This window comes from Epargyreus clarus, unplaced genomic scaffold, assembly GCF_041222505.1.
Source record: "Epargyreus clarus isolate Ecla_fem2 unplaced genomic scaffold, WU_Ecla_fem_2.2 ptg000034l, whole genome shotgun sequence".
In the NCBI taxonomy this organism is placed as follows: Eukaryota; Metazoa; Arthropoda; class Insecta; order Lepidoptera; family Hesperiidae; genus Epargyreus; species Epargyreus clarus.
Window position 1 is genome coordinate 2363973 of NW_027332239.1, and position 18865 is coordinate 2382837.

An 18865-nucleotide genomic window follows, 5' to 3' on the forward strand; every position below is an offset into this window, starting at 1 on the left:
AACAGTTTAAACAAACGACGCATAGTTATCCAATGGAATTATTTAACTATGACGGAATATGTGTTACCCGTAATTAAACTGGTTGGAAGATAGCATGGGAACCGGGTGTTATCAGCGTTAAGTGGCCACGAATTCGGATGTGGGGTTTTTATTTAGTGGCACAGACGGAAAGGAATGACTGCAATCGTCTGTTTACTTGTCTGGGTTTTTGGGGTTCCGTGGCCGAAGGGAAAAACGGAACCCTGTTACTAAGACTTCGCTGTCTGTCCGTCCGTCACAGTGCTCTATCACTGAATCGTAAGAGACACTTGAATTGTTTAAATATTATGTATAATCGTGACTACTATAACAAGAAATACAAAAAATAAAAGGGTCTTTGAATAAAATGGGGGTCGTCATACAACAAACCAAAATTTTAGGCATTTTTCGCTTTATCTACTGCCGAAACTGGATTGTTAACTTTTATACAACCCAATTTGTTTAGGTATATATTTCTTTATTAACAAGTTAGTAACAATAATAGGTGTAACAAGTGTCGTAATAGCTGACAACATCGCATTCTTTGTAATTATACTCGAGGGTATTGGGTTCAATCACATATTACAGAAATTCCACAATTCTAATGATTTATGCTAAACAAAAATTAATTGTCTTTCACTTTGCAAATTTATCGTATATACAGAAAGTATATCGATGGAAAATCAATTCTGTGTCGATGGGCTAGAACTTCTTTCATGTTGTATAAAATTGTGCCTTATGACATTTTCAACGCTTGACAATTTTTGCTTACTGAATTAATACTTTGAATATCAATTTCGCTAACATCGTCGTGTATTTGTAAGCATAGATTTAAATAAAAAGCAAATCTATTAGCAGTAAAATTAAATGATAAAACTGTATAGTTTTCTGCTTTGAAAGCAGTGGTCTGGGTTCGAACCCTAGTTAAAAGATAAAACGCGTATGCTTCGACTGGGAAGGTACTACCGCTAAAATGTTCTTCAGTTCAAGCGTAATGATTCTTTCGCAAGAGGAATTCAGCCCAGGGCTTATAAGGGTTGATGTTGTCAACCCATTACTGTCTCACTGCTGGGCACGGGTCTCACCTAGGAATGAGAAGGATTAGGCCATAGTCCACCGCGCTGGCCAAGTGCGTATTGGTAGACTTCACATACCTTTGAGACTTTTTTTATAGATCTCTCAGGTATGCAGGTTTCCTCACAAGGTTTTCTTTTACCGTGAAAGCAAGTTTTTTTTCAAATACGCACATAACTTCGAAACATCAGCAGAGGCCTGGGATTCGAACCTCGGACCTCTCGATCGATGGCCTATCGAGAATGAGATGAGAGAGTTCCATCAATCGAGAATGGTTGATGATGTGATAGATATTTTGGAACAGTTACACCGATCATAAACGTAAATCTTATTCTGAGAACGACTATTCTCGGAATAGCTAGGCAAATATATCTTTTACGTCTAAATAAACCAGTTAAAACAATCCTTGTCTAAATACTATTTAACGATTTGTGAATTTCGGGAATTGTCTGTTATAACAAAGATTTAGAATGGATATATACTCGTATGTGAAATTGGGTTGAATGTATTCCGCATTATTTGAGGTCTAAAGTAAATACATATTATATAAATATATATTTAGTAGTTATAGGTTTAGATAATGGAGAGTATAAAGTGGAAGTTTTGAAGGCGGTAGAACCCCTTGTGGTTCGACTCCGGCGGCACCACAGCCACACCAATTTCTGCCTAATAACAGCAGTGTTAAGCGCCGTTTTGTTCTGGTTTGAAGGGTGTGGTAAGGGAGACATACTTATCCGAAGCGTTTGAGCTTAGTCGTCAGAGCGCATCTGTGCCCGATCTCAGGTAGGAATATCTAATCCTATCTGTGGTTGATTACAGGTGTCCATGGGCTGCGGTAGCCGCTTAGGTGGACTGCATGCTCGTCTGCTACTCTTATATTATAAAAAAGTTAAATCATTAATGTTGTGACGTCATTTGTTTTCACGTCAAATTAACTTCTATATTTACACAGACATGTAAGGAAAGTGTAAATTAGAACAGCCTAATTAGTCTTACAGTAGAAAGTCTAATTTCGGATGAAACCTAATTTCCGTTGGGGATTAAACCATTTTGACAGACTTGATTTGTTTCAAGGTTTTAGGTTGTGAAGTGTTGCAGTATTCTTGTTTCGAGGACATTGGCGAGGCAGAGACGAAACTTTCCAACCCTTGTCCATTATTTATAATCAATCTATCTATTTTTTACTACCAAATATCGAATTGTATCCATTTCTAGTAGGCAGAAATTCTCAAATTTTGACTTTTAATAATGGAGGTTAGTCCTTACAGATAACCATTAGCAAGCTCTGGTGATACTGGAATACTCTTTTAATTGGATTTAAATTAAGATATTTTACATATCCATATGCAGCAACACTTAACAATAATACTGCATTTGCTTTATAATTTAATTAAAAAGTCTACTTATGCCTGCATCATAGGACTAAACATTAATCATTTAACATAATGCACGTTTTAAATTGATGACAGCTTCGGTAGGGGTCACGTCGTATCGTACTTGCAAATCACGCTAAATAATGATCGCCCAAAATATTTGCAATGGTGTTTACTCAAGCATGGATTATTGTCTTCAATACAGGGTTAAGTTAGCTGTTTCATTCATAGATTGCTAGCGAGGAAGTGCACACACATACACACTTTCTGATATGAATTAGCTACATTTAAATAATTAATTTTGTATTGTCTTTACAAATGAAGAAATCGATTAATTTGGAAATGCTATATGCCTGAGATAAATCTAAATAGTACAATTTTTTTGGCTGTTGATCACAGATGTCCATGGTAGTGACTACTTTACCTCAGGTGGGTGTGTTTTTTCCTCTTTGTTGATAGCATCCGCGACCCGGGGAATCCTAGTGTGCGGATGTGACTGTAAAAATTATCACACTATAGTTACAACATTATTTTTATAAAGTGAAGGTAGTAGACGAGCATGCAGTCCATCTGATTGGAAGTGGCTACTGCGGCCAATGGACATATGTAATCAATCCTAAATAAGACTAGATTCCTACCTGAGGCACGGTACCTTTGAGGACTAACCTGGAATGCCTCGGAAAAATAATCCCTTACAACATTCCTCAAACCAACACAGCAGCGCTTAGCTGTTATTAGCAGAACTAAGTGTGGCGATGATACTGCCAGAGTCGTACCAAAAAAAGGGTCTACCCCCTTCAAAGATACTCTAAACATCGTAAATCTTAACAATACCGATAGATATAATATAGAATACATATTTGATCCGTTCTAATTCGCTCACATGATCCGAGATAGCGTACAGCCTTCACCTTAATAAAGCTTATGTCCTATTTGACCCGCACAGCCTTCCGGGAACTAGCGGCTTGCTAATTATATGCCGTTCGCTCTCGGAACATGAAAATAACAGAATGCGCGATAAAATAAAAATTTACTAGATTTATCGTGTTATTCAATTGTATTGTATTTCTCTTATAAATTAAATATATTTATGTAATTAGGCTCCACCGGTGTGTTTATATATTTTACTTACAATTGTTTAGCCTTAAGTTGTACCGCACGTGAAATTACATTTTCAAATATTGGAATATAAAAAAATATGCAATATAAAATAATGGATATTAAAAATACATTATTTTATCGCATTATCGTATTTAAGTAAACATTTATTATGAAAGTGATTATTTTTTTAGGATTCAAGAGATACAGACAGACAGTCGGACAGACTGAAAAGGCTTAGTCATTATAATCTCTTTTTTACCTTATGTTCATAGTTTAGTAAAGATTACTCACTCTTAACAAGAAAATGTACCCAGTTTTGAGAATTGAAATTGTTGCGTAAAAAAAGTTTTGCCACATCTCCGTGCTAAATATTTGAAATAATTATTTATTTATTATGTAATACTGCGTGTATTAGTTATTTATTCGTAAATTTTCTCTAAAAATGTTTTTATTCGACAAGAATTAAAAAAAAGAACTTACAAATAAGCCTTTGTGGCTTCATTAAATTTCAAGGCGGCGAAGTATCTTTACTAATCTATGCTTATATTATAGATACGGACCATAACTTAAAATAACATCATAATCAAAGAAACAATAATTTTTTATACGACAGTAACAGATTATATTAGGTGATGAGGTGTATTAGGCATGCGTCTTCTACTCTTTACTAAATTCTAATTCTAAGTCAAACGTGTTTAGACAGTCGGCTAGGTCGGTCGAGGTCTGTCTGGTTTGCCAAAATATATGGTTTCAAAATTATTAACGTTAATTAATATTATGTTAAAACAATATCTAGAATGGAATGTTATACCGCTATAGGTATAAGCTTAATTTAATTAAAAATTGGTCCAATTCACTTCTTTTTTTTTATAATATAAGAGTAACAGACGAGCATGCTGTCCACCTGATGGTAAGTGGCTACTGCCGCCCATGGACATCTGTAATCAACCCCAGATTGGATTAGATATTCCTACCTGAAGTCGGCCACAGGTGCGCCGCTGCCCCTACGAACTAAGCTGCAACGCCTCGGAAAAGTATATTTCCCTTACCACACCCTTCAAACCGGAACACAGCAGCGCCTAACACTGCTGTCATTAGGTAGAAATAGGTGTGGCGGTGGTGCCGCCGGAGTCGAACCACAAAGGGTTCTACCACCTTCAAAAATCCTTCTATTATTATATTACGCTTAGGCGGTTTAGGTAAAGCAGTTTTAGCGATGCTTTGTTAACGCAATCTATTCCGTTCTCCATTTTACTGTCGATTAACGGCACATTTCAATACTTTAAACTATTACATGTTTTTCCTAACCAAAAATACCATAAAAAAATTGACAATTTCTAATTTGAATTAGTCGATTCTAGTAGGAAGAATTTGACAATTTCGTTATATGGTACGAATAACATTGCATAGATCGATTATTAATAACAAGCCTATAAATAATTGTCAAATGTCGATCGTTCATAAGCGAAACATTGGGTAGAATCATTATTAATAACAGTTCAGTGCATATATAGTACGGTACAAGTCTAATATTTCGATGTTTCTTTCTGGATTTTTTAATATATACCTACCATCATGACAACAGTAACCCTTAACAACCGCGACAAAAACCCGGAAAGCGACATGCGAAGACATCCATTGAGACCTTCCCGGGGCCCGATAACAGCTAGGTCAGGGTTCCGGGACAAAGGGACAAACCAGTCCCTCTGACCTCCAGACACGATGACTAAGGGTACGCGTATCGATGTATATCGCGAACGACAAAGGGAATCCATCTTGAATGTGATGGTGCCGTTTTTATTATATCTGTGATAGTCTGTTGTTAACGTATTACTAACCCATTGCTGGGAACGGGTTATCTATTAAAGTGAAATGGGTCTTAGGCCATAGTCCACCGCGCTGGCCAAGGCGACGCATCTAACGATACTTCATATGTTAAATCCGTCAAACTATTTGGATTGCAGTGTGTTAAAGAATGATACATACGCCATGTACAATATACATACGCTAGAACAACATTACCCTCCGCATTAGGATAAAAACGTATGAAGAACATATCCTTCTATCTAAAGTAGCAGCTCTATGTATATTTATTTATTTAATCTTTATTGACCATGTTAAAAACAGTGTGGTGCAAAAGGCGGACTTAATGCTAAATAGCATTTTCTCCCAGTCAACCTTAGGGATGTGCAGAAAAATTGAAGGCGGTACAACTATACTAAAATAATAATAATAAATAGGAAATAAAATAAAATGAAAAAAAGAAATGGAGAAAGGAGATAATGAAAAATGAAAGATATATCTAAAGTATTTAAAAAAATCGATATTACATAGCGATCACTCGCATAATACGAAATTTCATACAGAAAACAAAATAAAAGAAGTAAGTATCAAGTTGTTCGAGCGTATGCATATTGCATGCATACGCTCGAACAAAATTACCCTCCGCATTAGGATAAAACCATAAAAATATGACCTTGTCTCTAAAGTAGCAGCTCTATGTATATATCTAAGGTTTTTAAAATCATATCAACCACTCACATAATACGAAATTTCATACAGAAAAAAAATAAAAAGAGTAAGTCTCAAGCGAGCATTCATCAAAGCAATCGCGGATCCATTCATCTCTGCGTTTCAAGTTAAACGGGTTCTGCTTTGTGCTTGCTTTCTTTGAGCCGTTTCCTTTAGGCCGTTTGCACACGGCGATGTTTTGCGGCGGCTTAATCGCGCGCGATAAGGTCTGTGGTCAGTAACGTGGAGTACTGATTGTAATTTACAGGCAATTGAATGGTATATGTATATATGTAAGAATATATTTATATTAAAATTCTTTTTGGTTAATTTATATTAATCAGAGACTATTTATTTTCTGGTGAGTAGCAATGACGCGGGAGATTATATAAAAGTAAGAAGCATATTATATGTTTTCCGAGAATAAGATGTCATAGAATGGATTATCAGAGAAAATAAATAATGGAGTTGTTATTGAATGGTTTATTATATAAAATAGTATTTCAGGAATAATTAGTTTACATATGCAACATATCAATTATGAATACGATGAATGAATAATTTGTTGTTTAATTGAAGATTTATTCAATTGACTGGATTTTCTTAGTAAAATGATAAGATCGAGTAATGCATTATGTCAGAAGTCGGTTTGGTCATATAGCTACACTTTAATTAATTATTTTAAACTTTGAAGTTTTATATATGTTCAATATGCATAAGTGCACGAGTTACCATGTTTTGCTCTTAGGTAAGTAAAACGCCCTTCAAGAAAGTTGCAAAAACCTCTTCTTCAACGCTATGTATTGGCGACTCCTCTGGTGTTGCAAAGATCCATCGGTGACGGTGACTACTTTCCACCTATACTTCGTCCACCTTATCATTAGGTATAAATATAAAAATACCTTGTGTTAATACAAATGACGCTTTAGAAACTCGCGGTGTCCATGCACCCTTATATTTAGAATATTCCAAGCACGGTGGTATAAAGAATATTAATCTACGATGTTCGCAGACAGATGGGTGGTGAAACTTTTGTGTACAGTTGTTACTAGGGGTGAGCACTTGGCGATGTCTGGTAACTTAATACCTTGTTTTTTATTGTGTACTACTGATTCGAGGATGGCTATGGCAGATAACTTAAGAGTGGCTGCAACATTTTTTGTCCCCTCTGGTGGGGTCGATCTTTAAATGTTATAGGGCTTCCTCAAACATGTTTGATTGTTTATAATTTATAAAATACACATTATGCTTATTAAAACATGTATAATTTCTAATAATTGGTTTGACAATTCATCCTTAAATTATTGTGTTATTTTAATATAAGTGTAGCCATATGCACTTTACCTCACAAGCACAAAAAAATGAAGTATGTTTAACAAAAAAAAAGGTTGTAACAACTCTCAATAGGTATCTGAAATGGCGTTGTAATCCGAAGGCAACCGATATTAGCCGATTGTCTTTTTAAGGTCCTAGATAGAGAAAGTAAGAAAGTAAAAAATAATAAGGTTAGAGTCCGCGCCAAACTTCTAGTCCGCTCTAAATATAGAAACGAGTCGCGTCGCAACATCAAATTGTAGATGTTAGCAGGACGAAGACAACGCGCGTCCCTCCCGGCACCCGTCCGCTGCCCGCTCTCGCCCGCGGGTACATAGCTGCGTTAGTGTACGCCTTTGTTGCTACGGAGTATGCTTGTAGTTGTGTTCGACGCCATTGGTTCACCTGCGCGCAACTACTTCAGAGCGGACTAGAAGTTTGGCGCGGACTCTACCACTGATCACAGTGAAAAATATTTAGATATCAAAGGCTATTACTCTCACCTTGCCCACGTATTTTTCCGAAACAGTACGTGCTTATATGATTAAGACTATCTATTATTCTATTAGGTAGGAGTTAAATGATCGATCGTATCGAGTGGGTGTTAATCGAGTCAGTTATGATGTATCGGTGACAGTGTATCGTATTAATGCATCTTTAATCATTCGCTATGTATCAAGCCTTTGATTTTTTTGGAGTTCTGTACTAATTTTGGCAAAATAAACTGTTTGTTATCTTAGTAAGATATGATTTTGTATGTGTGACGTGTATGTGTGCTAGGCAAACAGTAAAGGCAGACCAAACCCATAAAATACAGATGATAATGTGAAGTGATATCCTAGTGATTAAATTAGGGCTCATCATCGGGGAGCCTAAGGTCCTAATCCCAGGTACCGCGTCTCCGATTTTTCTAAGTTCTCTGCGTATTAGAATTAACAATTAATCTCTAAAATTACGATAACAGTGAAAAAACTTAAGAAAATCTTCACGCCTGATACTTCTTATAAAAAGACCTCAAAAATGAAGAAGTCTACTAATTCGCACATGATAAGCGGGGTGGACCTCGCACTCTAAAAAGAAATCGCGGCCCAATAGTAGGCAGTAACCAAGGATAACGAATGTTTACTAATTACTAAAACATATCGTCGAAAAATCCGAGTTCGAACCTGGATCAGAAGATCCGTAAGTACCATTACGCCATCACACCCAATCTATGTCCCTCGAACGGTTACAAATCTATAATGAGCCTGTGAGTACGGTTAATGTCCAAACTTCTCATGGGCGATACGAGCGGGCAGGAAGGCTGCGGTCAGCCTGATGTGTTATGTTTCCGCTTTAACCTACTGATAACAATGTTTTTTTATACTCATTAGATGCTTCTAAACCTTCCTTATACGCGTATTGTACAACACAATAGTGTAGTGGTCCATTCGTACGCTTAATAGTTGAGAATTTCTGATAATGACTGTTCATGGTTCGACTTCGGAGACACCACCGCTGGGCACAGGTCTCCACTCACGTAGAGAATGTTCAGGCCGTAGTCTACAGCGCAAGCTTAGTACATATTCGTAGACTTCACATATCTTTAATATCTTGTTTTTATAGAACTCTAAGGTTTTTTTAAAGAAATCCCTGGGCTATTATTGCTTTGAAGCCAATTTTTTTACTCCTTATAACAGCATTGAGTGCTGCTGTACTCTGGTTTGAAGGTGGAGCTACAATACATTCCGTAACAACTGTATGGGCGACAAGCCGATATGAAATGATTCGGTTTGAAGGCTATGGTTTAGTCCTCAGGGGTAGCACAGGGCTGATCTCAGGTAGGACTAACATTTAATTTGATTTGATTTATTTATTTTAGTTGATTACAAATATCTGCATCTGCATCTGCATGTTCACTACTTCTGTAAAAAAACATATGTGATATATTTATGTGAGTAAAGTTTCAAACTAAATCGTTTAATTGAAAATTATATTCCAAGAACCGAAGTCAAATGACTATTTACTTTTTAAATTAATAGTTTTATTTATTTGTACAGACGCTTACCTCATAGATGGTTGACTAATAATATAATAATATATTTGTCATATTAAATTAATTGCAAGGTTGGTCAGTGAATGCAAACTAATTACATTTAAATTAGGCTAGGTCAGTTTTTTAGTTCACAACTTAAACGGGTGAGTAATTGAATTTGGAAAAGGTCACCGCAATAATTGTAATTGATACCTTTTGAAAATGATTTAATTTAATTATTAATTTAGTTTTCGGAACTCGCGTGCCGGTCGCGGTAACGGATGACGGGTTTCAGGTTCGATCACCGGTCAAGTAGACTAAATGATGAATTTAGAATTTCTTTTCTAGGTCTAGTGTTTTTGTATTTGTATGTCTATGGCATTAACTACAGGGAAACCAAGTGTGGAGCTATGAGCGTAGGAAGCGTTCCATCTTAGTCTTCAGGACCAGCAACGCATATTTAGAGCTGTTGATAGATTTCGTAAACAGTGACCCCTTACCATTAGGTGACATCATTTTTATTTAAAAAAAAAACCTAATTGAAGTTGGTATAAAAAATATAGAATCAAAATTGTCACAACCATTCCTATAAGCCTGACAACAGAAAGAAAAGATAATAGATATATTATAATAATACTTTTTATCGGTCTATTTCGATATTTTTTTTGCAAATTTGACAGATGAAGTCAGGTGTAAAAGTGAATGTAAATAAATGAAGACGGGCGATATTGCCATTTGGAGTGTACTGTTGCCGTGGGCGAAGCGGTGGGCGAGCTGAGCTTTCACCGAACACTGAGATGCTAGGGTTGCCACCAATAATAAAAATAATAATAAAATATATTAATTTTTTATTTTTATTATTAATATAAATAAAAAAAATCGTATATGTATCTAAGATACCCCTTAATAAGATAAATTAAGTACCCCTAAGAATACTTTGGCGTACTTAATAAAAAAAATAGTTCGTGTATCAATGTGTATCGTGTATCATTTTCGTATCGTGTGGTATCATATCATATTTATAAATCGATAATGATTGACTATTATTATCGTATCGTAACTCTTTAGCGTAACCCCTTACGATGCAAAAATCTTAAAAAAGACATCAATCATCTTCGAAAAAAACATTAATTTCTTTTCATTATTTCTCTTTATGATGGGCGTTAATCAGGCTCCATTATATGTAGTTTATCCACCACTTACGATTATAGGGACTGTATGCTCGTTTATTAATTCAGGTTTCAAATCAAACAGGTTTATTGGTCATTAAAACACTGAAGCCCTACAATGATAGGAAAAATTCATACCACTATATCTTACACACCATAATGTGCGAAAACTTTTTAGGGTTCCATACTCAAACAGTAAAAACGGGACCCTATACTAAGCCTCCTCTGTCAGTCCGTCTGTCCGTCTGTCCGTTTGTCAATCTTACAAAGGGCTCTATCCCTCGAACCGTAATAGATAGACACTTGCAATTTTCACAGAATATGTATAATGGTGGCCGCTACAAATACGAAAAAGAAAAAATCTTCAAAATAAATGGCGTTCGCCATTTATTTTTATTAACAGGAGCAGCATAGGGCTCTTTCCCTTGAATCGTAATAGATATACATTTGCAATTTTCACAGAATATGTATAATGGTGGCCGCTACAAATACGAAAAAGAAAAAATCTTCAAAATAAATGGCGTTCGCCATTTATTTTTATTAACAGGAGCAGCATAGGGCTCCTTCCCTTGAATCGTAATAGATATACATTTGCAATTTTCACAGAATATGTATGGCCGCTACAAATACGAAAATGAAAAAAATATATAAAAATATATGGCAGTCGCAATTTTTTTTTAATTTGTTATTATTTTTTGTTAACAGCGTGGCACCAACCCTGCGCTATCTTCCAATCAATTAATATATTCAGGGGCACCGAACGTTCGGCACTTTGAGGACCGTCGCGTGTGCCCAATCGTGCGGAGTGCGTTTTGTTTGCTTCCCGATGATTTGGTGACGGTTGCTACCCTTTTGTTGGGAGCCACGCGGAAGACATGTCGGGCTGTTACCGCGCTTGAAGAAGCTAAGTTTTTACCGAGATCCGTCCAAAGGAATTTGACGAAAATATCTATGTAGGTTTTTAATGAAACAACGAAACTTGTTTTTTTACAGAGTGCACGTTACAGTGGCCGCTATAACAACAAATACTAAAAATAACAAACGCTTGAAAATAAATGGGGGTCGCCTTAATAGAAACCATTATTTTTAAATTTTAATGTGTAGACAGTTCAAATTTTGTGCATTTACTTCTTGGCTGCTATGATAACATTTACTAAATATAAATAAAAAAATTAATGGTACGGAACCCGTATTATGCGAATTCGAATCACACTTGGGCAATGTATATTGCTTAATACTATTACGCTATTACTTGTTTCTAAAATAATTATGTTTACAATTTGTTTTAATTTCATTGATAACCTATATAAATGGCACCTACACGAGTGTTACACAATTGGTTCTAATTAGTTATTTGATAAGAGTCACACAATACTAAATAATATTTGTCGTAAATTCGTGGTTTCGGATATGAACGGGTCGATCGTTAATTAAATTTAACGAATTGTTTTTCGTTAATGCCAATTTAATAATGGATATTGACACGAGTGTTACACAATTGGTTCTAATTAGTTATTTGATAAGAGTCACTTACACAATACTAATAGTACATTACGATACGCATGGCCAAAGTAGCCTATTTTTGCACGGCGTGAAGTTAGCACCCGAGCGCAGCGAGGGTGCTAACTTATGTCACAAGTATCGTATACTATTTTATAGCTCGTGTGACATAAACCCGCTTATACTTTTCAAGCAATATGAGAAAAAATGATAATTATTTTGAAATAGAGGAAAGCTTATAAATGGTTGAAATTAAAATTATGAAAAATTAAAAATATACAACGAAAAACGTGACACTACCACAACCATTGATACTTGATGTGAGGAAGTCTTTATTTATAAAAATTTAGTTATTGGCCTATTCTATTATTCTGCTCTTGTAATAAAGACAAATCTAACAGCACCCATTCGTCAAAATCCATGAAACCATTTAGGCTACATACATACAAATCTTTAAATGATAAGAGGCGTCTAGACCTATGGCTTATAGTGAGAACTGCACCTAAATGTATGAAAAAAGTATTGTAAGCAATCACATAATGTACTAATACTAATGATAAAGTCCGCTCTGAAGTTGTTGCGCGCAATTGTAGTCATACAATTTGCTATGGCGACGCGGTTCCTTTCTATATTCAGAGCTAATAGCAGTTTTACGCGGACTATTACTTTGTAATGACGTGCAGATCAGCTACATTTAGCATCGGCGATTTCCGTTTTGGTGATTGCATCGATGCTACATCGCGATTTGACGACGACAATCGACAAATCGCAACAAGAAAGTTACTATAAAAACCAAAGACTCGATTGCTTAAAAAGGTAGTTAATGTTATTCTCGTAATTTAAATGAATCCAACGACACGTAATAATATATCAAAATTCGTGAAATCTTTTGGGCTTGCCAAGGAATAAGACATACATATCATATATACATACAAACATATGATCGAAAATCATTACCTTACTCAGTCGGGTCAAATAGCTTTTCTTCATAAACTCAATTATCCAGATTTTCGACAATCCAAATGCCGTACGACAACAAACAGTTCACTTAATCGAGTTTCTACTAGAGTAGTATTATGGCTAATTATGATAAAGATTCCTAATTTTAATATACCCTACTTTGATGTGCAGCGAAAATATACAATTAACACAATTAACTCGATAAAGTTACACTTGCAGTGATGCTATTCCTTAGGATATACACAATGGCAAAAACATTTATAAAGACATCCAAAATAAAATATTAACATAATTATTGCTTTAAACAAAATAATCCTTACTCACTTTTAATTTTCAAATGACATTTAAGAGTATGAAACGTTCATAGCGATGTTTATTTTTAACAACTGCGAGGGTAGTGTATTGATATTCGCACGGTGTAAAAATCGGCTACTTTAGACACGGAAAAGCGTGGCTAAAATGCGGGTTTAGGTCACAGAGTGATATAAATAATATTTGTCGTAAATTCGTGGTTTCGGCTATGAACGGGTCGATCGTTAATTAAATTTAACGAATTGTTTTTCGTTAATGCCAATTTAATAATGGATATTGACACGAGTGTTACACAATTGGTTCTAATTAGTTATTTGATAAGAGTCACTTACACAATACTAAATAATATTTGTCGTAAATTCGTGGTTTCGGATATGAACGGGTCGATCGTTAATTAAATTTAACGAATTGTTTTTCGTTAATGCCAATTTAATAATAAATATTGTTAATAGTAATAATCCGTGATGATTACAAAATTTTGATATTGTTAATTGTTATGTATGTTTCAGACAAGGTCAATATCAGGAAGTGTTTTTGATATAACTAGCTTTTGCCTGTAACTTCGCTTGTGTGGTGGATGTATGTACCATAATAAGAAAAATAAATACCTAATTAACCACACCCCAAATAGTGACGAAAGCTCATTAAAAATTTGGACATACAAGGAAATAAAGCTAACATATACCAATATATTCTACATGTGGCCAGTATCGGCAAATAGAACACACACGTTACAAACATTTGTTTAGTCCAATGATATCAAAGGGATCAGAAAAAGCCGCCCATATAGACTGAAAAATTAATAAAAACAAACAAGCAATTTGAATGTAGAACAGAAGGCACATTACGTTTCATGCATCTATCATATCTATCGTTAGGGTCGCATTCCACACCGAGCTACGCTCATACGAGTTTCGTTCTGGTCACGTGAAATGTTTAAACCCAAACATAATAATAACGAGGTATTCCCTGAGCGATATGACATGGGGCTCTTCAGGAAGGGTGCAAAAAGAGTTCTTCCAAGCCGGCGATGCATTGGCGACTCCGCTGGTGTTGCAAATGTCCATAGGCGACAGTTACTAGTTTCCACCAGGGAGCTAGTCTGCCTTATCGTTAGGTATACATATAAAACAATCATTTTCTTCTATAGCGGAAACCAGTTAACTCTTAGATACTGACAATTAGACATGGATGGGAAATTACTATTCGGTATCACTCAACGGGCATCTCATGTCATGCTCAGCATACAGGCTACTATTATTTTGTTTATTACTTTAATACTTTTTCGTGCCAACTCTGTTAACCCCCTAGAATTGCCGTTTTACCCCTGCGGGGGTAATTACCGCCAGGTTGGGAAACAATGAACTATAGGCTTATATTGCAGCGCAATCGTACGTGGTAATGCTAGGTACATTATGCAGTCTACGGTATAGCGGGTCTACTTGAAGGAATTATGTCTTAAACAGTTCCAGGCTATATAACACCTGTCAGCTAAAAACAGATCTCGCATCGTTCCTCTGTTTGTCGATATTGAATAGAAAGAAGGAATCTATTCGCCTAACTTCTTCTTACTATACTGTACTTCTTCTTATGGTATTGTGCTTCTTACGGTACTGGTGAAGATAATAGAGTGCCAAACAAATACATATGTATACAGAATCAGATATCGATTGAAAAAGAGACAAGTTTTAACAACTTAAACAAGAATAAAAGCGACTGAAACAAGATTTTGTAGCCTGAGTACGAAAATATCTCTGCTATCGCCTAGCATTCACTGGAAGACATGCCCCCGCCTTCCGAGATCCCAAAATGAAATTCCCCCCGACATTAGCAAGACGCAGCACGCATGGTACGAAATACTAATCGCGTGATCGTACGCCACTCGAGTGCCGTTTTATTTGCGTGGAGCATGCCACCGCCCGGGGACCCCCGATCGGGAATTTTAGAAAGTTCAGGGAACAATATAAATGACATAAAAAGTGAACACGTTTTCCGTTAATGGAGAATGGGGGACAATCAAATTTTAGAAAGAATTTTTTTGTTTGTAATTTTGATAATGCCACAATTTTCAGTTTGATTTTTTCGAAAATTCGGGAACTAGGCACGGTTTACACATTAATTGAATTCCGTGCTCGTTTGATACTTCTATATTATTGAAAAAAAAAATCATTTTGATAAGAGACTTAAACTCCGAAGTGTGACCGCAATGGACTGTTCACGTCCAATCGGCAGTGACGTCTTTAGATTAACGCCCGTTATTATTAATCAATCCATCCAATGATCGACATTTGTTAATTTGTTCTTACCAGACATTTTCAAATTTCGGTAACTAAACAATGGATAGATTGAATATTACTAATGGACTATTGCTTAGATTGCATGAAGTTAGGATGATAATAGAAACATACCACGTGCGGTACTGTCGTCACGGGACACAGTTTATCCGATTTGGGCCTTAGTGGCCCTTTACAATTTTATATGAATTACCGACGCGGGCCCCGTGGGGTGTTTATTGAGAAATGATGTTAGCGACGTGTCCGGTTTTAAATGTAAGATCACTAGTAACACTGTTTTGACTCTATTTTAAGGAAGAGTTTGGTCACAATTTTATTTTTATTCGTAGATTCATGTGAATTTCAGCGTATTACCAGAATAACATTGTTTTTACGATCCGGTAGTAGTTTAAGAAAAAACATTTTAACTGACAATTTGTAAGTGCCCCCGTATGGGCTTATACAGGGCTTATACATTCGACATACATTACGACAGACATTCGGCCGCTGTGCATCTATATACATACATGCATAGAAAATGCGGACGTATGTCCGAGATTTTCTCAAAAACAATTTTGCTTCATCCATCTTGAATGATATTTTGGTTATGTCCCATATTCTTCATCAAATTCTAGACTAAACTGTAACACTCTTAACACGATAGTCTTATTTCACACCATACCCTTCACTCGACCTAAAAGGGCGTTTTTCCCTTTTACGCTAACACCATCGAGCCGTAAAGTGTTCGAGGCGACACGTCCAAAGGGCTCCCAAAAAGAAGAGGCGGCCCTTCCAGAGCAACATGAGAGGTGTTCCGTGCCCAACAATTAGTACAGGCCCTATCGGTCGAGATCCCTTCAGATCCAAATTGTACTATAATAAATAATAAAATAAAAAAGCCTTTTATTTCTTCCAGAAAATGCAAGTTTACAAAGTTAGCTAGATTTCTTAGTATCGAAAAAGTTATTAGTTTATTATTTACTAGTTACAGTTTCATAAAGAATAATTTAAAAATAATTTGATTTAAGATAAGTTAATATTAGTATAATTATTCTGTAAGAACCCCTCTGCAGGTAAAGGCCTCCTCCAAGTTGAGCCAGTTTTCTCTGGATTGCGCTGTTTGCATCCAGTTTGGACCCGCTGTGCGTTTAATTTCGTCCTCCCATCTGTTACGAGGTCTCCCTTTCCTTCTTTTGCCCACTGGCCCCCTCCATTCTGTTATTATTTTTGACCATCTTTGATCTTGTAGGCGTGCTATGTGTCCGGCCCACTTCCATTTTAATGCAAGAGCTTGTGCTAAACCGTCTGTTGCTTTTGTTATGTTACGTATTCTAGTATGCCTTATTTTATTTATTCTTTTTATGTTTAGCATACTCCTCTCCATTCCGCGTTGGCATGTTATGATTTTATTTCTGATATTTTTATTAAACTTCCATGTCTGGCAAGCATAGGTTAGGCACGGTATAAGGCAAGAATTCATAACCTTGGCCTTCAGTTTGATTGGCATGTTGCTCTTGAATATTTCTTTAAAGCTCCAGTACTTATTCCATGTTAGCTGAGCCCTGCGCACTATCTCCTGGTAGTTGTTCAGTTTGTCGAAACTTATTTGCTTGCCTAGGTAAATGTATTTTTCGGCATATTGGAGAGGCTCATTGTTGACATATATTTGTACCTTGGTGCTGTTGGTCATTATCATAGTTTTAAAGAGATTCATTTCTAGCCCGGCAAGTTTGCTAGCTTTGTTTAGTGAGTCTATCATGTGCTGTAGTTCTTCTCCTTTCTCTGAAAGCAGCAACAAGTCGTCGGCAAAACGTAAGTGGCTTAAATACTTAGATTTTACTTTAATGCCGCATTCACTCCAGTCAAGCCTGCTTATTATCGATTCTAGTGTGGCTATGAATAGAATAGGTGACAGTGGGTCCCCTTGTCTTACACCTCTTTTTATAGGGAACCAAGAACCGGCTGTTTCTAGTTTAACTCTGCTTTTGCCTGACCTGTATATGTTTTTGATTACTCGAATATATTCGTATTCCACATTCTGTGACGCAAGTGTTTCCCAAATATAGCTGTGTGACACCGAATCAAATGCTTTTTTGTAGTCGATAAATGCCAAGTACAATGGTCTGTTTCTCTCTTGATATTTTTCTATGAGGAGTTCGAGTGTGTGTATGTGATCGATGGTAGAGAAGCCTTTTCTAAATCCTGCCTGCTCGACGGGTTGTCTTCTTTCTAATGTGGCGCTAATTTTTTTGGTCAGGATTGTAGAAAATAGCTTATATGTACTTGGTAGCAGGCTTATAGGTCTATAGTTCCCTATATCGTTCGGGTCGCCTTTCTTATATAGCAGAATTATGTTAGATTCAGACCATTGAGCGGGTGTCTCTCCAGATTTAAGGATAGAGTTAAATAAATTAGTAAATGGAGTAGCTATTATTGGAGCAGCGATCTTTAAGGTCTCGTTTGCAAGGTTGTCCGAGCCAGGGCTTTTATCTAGTTTCAGTTTGTTCAATCCTTCAATGACATCGTATTCTTCAATTTGGGGATTTTTTTGTATGTTACTGCCGCTGCTGTTATTTTGGTTTTCTTGACTGGTGTCTTCTGGTTCTTTTGTGCTGTAAAGATCCCTGTAGAACTCAGTTGCTATGCTAATGATGTCGTGGCGGTTGTTTTTGGTTATTTCGCCTTGTTTTAGCTCTTCGATCCAATTTTTATTTGGTTTCAGCTCTTTGTATGCTTTTTTTGTACTTCCAGTTTGGTATAGGTGTTTTTCGATAGTTTTATATCTGTAGTTGGCGTAGTCCTTTTTAATGTGTTTGTTGACAAGTTTGTAAAGTGCTGAGATTTCGTTTCGTGTTGCTCTGGTTTTATTAGAACTTTTTTGCAGGTCTTGTCTTCTTTTAAAAAGTTTTAATGTGTGTTCTGAGAAAATTTTGTGGATTTTCTTTGGACTTTGTGCTACTCGGGCATTTTGCAGGCTTGAGGTGATGGCTCTGATTAAGTCGTCGTAATATTTTTGGACTGGGATATTAGGCTCGGCGACCGTTAGATCTTTCGATATGTAGTCGTTTAGGTATTCTTTGAACTTGGTGATTTCTTCATCGCTTGTTATTGTGTTATGTTGACTGTTGGTAAACTTTGTTCTATTTCTTTTGAGACGTGTATCATATAATATTGTAGCTCTTATTGGCCTATGATCCGAAGGGTAGTTAATATTCAGTACTTCAATATTTTTAAAGAGACTAGGTC

At 36.1% G+C, this 18865-nt stretch overlaps 1 protein-coding gene across 1 annotated transcript in view; it reads left to right on the plus strand.

The window, feature by feature from the left end:
* Positions 1 to 18865, plus strand: part of LOC140756054 (tRNA dimethylallyltransferase) — a 301945-nt gene that overhangs the window by 100373 nt on the left and 182707 nt on the right. The window lies entirely within an intron of this gene.